Source organism: Hordeum vulgare, chromosome 2H (assembly GCF_904849725.1).
Source record: "Hordeum vulgare subsp. vulgare chromosome 2H, MorexV3_pseudomolecules_assembly, whole genome shotgun sequence".
Lineage (NCBI taxonomy): Eukaryota > Viridiplantae > Streptophyta > Magnoliopsida > Poales > Poaceae > Hordeum > Hordeum vulgare.
This window is the reverse complement of record NC_058519.1, coordinates 67,708,156-67,712,835: the sequence shown is the minus strand read 5'-3', so window position 1 is coordinate 67,712,835 and position 4,680 is coordinate 67,708,156. Positions and strand designations below refer to the sequence as shown.

The window sequence follows — 4,680 nt, the reverse complement described above, 5'->3', positions numbered from 1 at the left end:
CGTCCGGTCGCTCTCCCCGGCCGCGTCATGGTAGCGTGCGTGTGTGTGTGTGGGGCTGGCTGGCTGCTGTCCTCCGCCGGTTCACTGAATCGGCTGCGAATCATCGGCACATCCGTGTTTGCCCGAGCGCTGCGTGTCCAGTGATCGCCGCTGCGTTTCCGTAGGTCGTCGCTACGTAATCGTACTGCAACATTTCTGGCTGGTTCTTTCGATAGCATGTGCGAGCATGCTACACGTGTTGTGGCGATAATATAAGCAGCAACGCCTCATTATTGTGGAGTAGGAGTAGTACGCAACAAAACGTTACCTACTCTTCTTGTAACCAGATAGTATAAACATCCACCGTTCGTTGAGCGACCCTGCACTTACCCAGCATACGGCAATACACTGACGGCTCTGGCTGGCAGCTATTTTGCACTCCAGCACGCGCGCTCGGTAAATAAATAAGTTTATCATCACCAGTGCGTTCCACGCTACTAACTAACCCATAATTTCATCCCGTGATGACAGCGACGAGTCGCCGTCGCGCGCCAGTAATGGCACTGTTGAAAACCATTCCCGGCGAGGTGGTGCTGATCGGCGATATGATCGACACCTGGGCCTTATCCGCCGGAGGCAGGCAGAAACGCGGCGGGGCCCGAAGGACGGACCCACCCCTACGGGCAATTATATATACGAACCTGCATATCCCGTTGCGGTATGTGCGTAGGCGGCAGAGATTGCTAGCCCACAAGTTTCTCTTCCCCGATTGGGCGGTGCCGACGGCGACACGGCACGACGGAATCGAAAAGTCACAGCCTGAAAGCTGCCTCTCGGGACAAGGATGCCTGCTCCTTCGGGCTCTCGTTTTTAGTCTTGTTTTTTTCCCGATCGCTCCGTGCCGTCCAACCAGATATGGATGCCAGGTGCCCGATTCCCTCAAACACTTCAGAACCAGCATCTTTATACTCCAGCTTTGTACACGAAAGATCTTCGCTAGGTTTGTTTAAAGTTTAAATTCAGAACCTGCATATTTTTGCATAATAATTACAACCTTGTTCATCGTCTGAGGAGATTTCAGCTTGCAGATCAGCTGGCTGAGCTGGGGAGCTGGACGAGACGGCTGACAGACCAAGACTCAGATGCCTTTTTTGTTTCTAAAAAATCAAGATTTGTATATTTCCTCTTGCCGTGGAAAGGCGAACGGGAGGAGGGATTTCTTTTTACAAGATGTGCTCTGCGATTTTTTTGTAGGGCTGTGTTTAAAGATGATGATTGATGCGTGGTGGATATTTCGTGGCTCGGCTTAAAGGAAATGGGAGAGATGTCGACGGCCACCTGTTTGCGTCGCGAGTGCTCTGACGGCGCTCCTTGCTTGCGTGCCGCTTATCCGTTGGCTTCACTCATTCTTGGCTCAGTTGCAACAAACTTTAGGTCTTCTTCTTTTGCAACAAAAAAATCATACTAGTGGGTCAGCTAAAAAGCATTGCCTTCGCCCCAAAGAAAAGCTTTTGGTCTCTCTTTGACTCTCATTCTGGGCTCAAATATTTGGGACGTGTCTATAGTTCGTTTAGAACATGTATAATGGTTGTTAAAACAATCTTTAACTCTTTATTTTAAGGCTTGCATGTAATTTAAAGATCACGAAAAAACATGTCTATAATAGATCATCTCTTAGTCTTATCTTTAACAACGAGCTATTTCTATTAACATGATGAAACATACCCCTTTCGTATCAAAATTCTTGTCTTAACTTTGTCTAGAAATAGATGTATCTAAATACTAAAACTTGATTAGATACATTCATATCTAAACAAATCTAGGACAAGAATTTTAAGACGGAGGAAGTATTACGTTAAGTGGTCATCTTTTTTATGATTTCTCCTTCCTCCACATCAGAATTTATTCTACTAGCACTCCTAAAATAACACCACTGCACATGCCCTTGTAGCGAAGATATACTATCACCGAGAGCTCCTTTTCACCGCTCCTTGCGCACTCATGTTGGCCGTCCAACTATGGGAGGTCGCTCGCTCGCCGGTGTGTTCAACCGAACGAAATCACTAATTGATGAGTATTCATTTGTAAAAATCATTTTCATCTCCTCATGTTACAATAAGTGACACATTGTATTGCAACCTGAGAGTTTTTTTCCTTTCTTCGTAGATTTATATTTTTAAAATATTTTATCTTCTAACTCGTTCGTTCAAATCTCAAACCACTTTAACAATTGTATTTCCCGCATCAATATCTTCAAAACTTGATTCCATGTTGATAGATTTTAACAAAAAATATACAAAAAAGCTAAACGAAAAAATCATGCCTCTCAGAGAAGTATTTCTTTTTCTTTTTGAGAGGCACGGCCGTGCCTCTCGCGAAATCAAAATCGTGCCTCTTGCGAAAGAAAAAAGACAGAAAACACGTTTTATTTATTTCCGAGAGACACGATTCTACCTTCTACCTTTTACGGAAGAAAATCGCGAGTCTCATGAAAAAAAAGCAGAAAACACGTTTGCCCTTTTTTGAGAGGCACGCAAAAAAAGCAAAAAACACATCTTCCTTTTTCTGAGAGGCACTGTCGTGCCTCTCCCGAAGAAAAAAAATACTTGTTTTTTATTTCTGAAAGGCATGACCGTGCCTATCATAAATGCTAATCCATGCCTCTTGTGAAAATAACTGTACACCTCTCGAGGAAAGGAAAAAAAACATTTTTTTCTATTTTTGAGAGGCACGAATGAGCCTCTTCCGAAAGCAAATCCATGTCTCTAGTGCAATAAAAAAAACGTGCTTTTAAAAAAAGGAACATGTCTTTTCATGCATTTTTTATTTGTTTACGTCCAAAAGCTAAAAAACACCGATGGAAAACTGAAACATCGAAAATCCCTGGAAAAAATCTACTTAAAAAGCCGAAAACACGTACGAGAAAGTATATAAAAAATATCCAAAGGGAATGCTCAAAGTGCGACACATAACAGTGACTGAGAATGCGTCAAATAACGACACGTAGGAGTAATTGTTCGGAGAAGGTTTCCAAAGAAGCGTCCGCTAACTAATTGCTCTCTTAGTCAGGTCACGGGTGAAGCGCTTGACGGATGAACTAATTGACCGGTCATACTTTCATTTCTGAATTTCTTAAGATGCAGAAAAATACCAGGAAATTCAAAAAAAAGTCCCACAAATTTGAGAAAAGTTCATGATTTCAAAAAATATTCATGAATTTGAAAAAGACACGAACTATTGAAATGTTCGCAAATTCAAAGAAGTTCACAAAATAAGAAAAATAGTTATGAATTTTGTAAACAATCACAAATTCGCATGCATCAGCGGCTCGTGAACATACTGCGCATGCTGTGAGTGTACAAAAGCAAACACGAAATAAATTTTTTGAATACAATACAGACACAAACACGAAAATTATTATATGGGTCGAGCCCAGGATAGAGGGTGTGTCCGCTGGTTTGGCGAATAAGCTGGGATTTAAAATAAAATTTGAGGAAAATTCCTATTTAACCCGCGTTGCTTTACAATGCCGCAACTTCGCATAGGAAGATCGAGCGGTCGTCAGGATTGGGCCGGCCAATTTAATGGTCTCAGTGTTTCCGGCTTTGGAAAACTTTTTCCAGCCTTTTTTTTTCTGCTTTTGGGAACCTTCTAGAAGATTACCTAAACCGGTTTTTTCTATTTTCTTTATTCTTTTTTGTTTCTTTTTTTGTTTCTGTTTCAAAATTGTTCTGAATTTTCAAAAAATGTTTTGGAATTTGAAAATTTGGTTTGTACTATGGAAAATGTACGGAATTTGAAAAAATGTTCTAGAATATAAAAAAATGTTTTAGAATTTGAAAATTGTTTCGGAGTTTGAAAAAATGTTCTGGTATTCGAAAAAATGTTTCCAAATTTTAACAAGTATTTCGAAATTTGAAAAAATGGTCCGGAATTTGTAAAAATATTCTAGAAAATTAGAAAAAACGTTCCGGAATTTGAAAAAATGTGCTGGTATTTGAAAAAATGTTCCAGAACTTAAAAAATGTTCCGAAATTATTAAAAGTGTTACAGAATTTGTTAAAATAATCGGGAATTTCAAAAAATGTTCTGAAATTTGAAAAAACTGTTCTGGATTTGTAATAAATGTCCCGCAATTTGAGAAAACATTCCCGAATTATAAAAAAACTCCGGAATTTGAAAAATGTTTCAGAATTTTAAAAATGTTCAGGAATTTGGAAAATGCTCTGTTTTTATTATTTTTTCTGGAATTTGAGAAATGCTCGGTAATTTGAAAATACTGTTCCAGAATTTGAAACTTTTTGGTGATTTTAAAAAGTGTTCCAGAATTTGAAAAACAATTTTGTACATATTTTATAAAAATGTGCCTATTTATAAAATATTGTTCTCATAATTCGAAAAATGTTTGTCCTTGAAAATGTGTTTACGCTTTCAAATTTGACTGGAATTTTTTTTTAAAAATTTCCTTTTCAGAAAAATTCTTTAAATTCCAAAAATGTTTACGCTTCAAAATGTATTCACGTTTTTTGAAAATTATTCTTTAAATAAAAATAACAGTGGAGGAGAAAAGGTAACAGAAAAAAGAAATAAAACTGGCTCGGTCCAATAGGGGCGCCCCCTATGCGGCGCTGGAGCGAGACCTCCGAATCGACGCCTTCTGCGCCCGTTAGGGGAGGTGGCGCCTGCAGAGAACCTTTATGG

General features: G+C 39.4%; 1 long non-coding RNA gene across 1 annotated transcript; it reads left to right on the top strand.

Annotated features, from left to right (window-relative positions):
* Nucleotides 1-412: 412 nt before the first annotated feature.
* On the top strand, nucleotides 413-1,230 carry LOC123429592. The gene is made up of 2 exons (XR_006622709.1): nucleotides 413-905; nucleotides 1,068-1,230. It is a non-coding gene; the product is annotated as an uncharacterized LOC123429592 (long non-coding RNA).
* The last annotated feature ends 3,450 nt before the right edge of the window (nucleotides 1,231-4,680 follow it).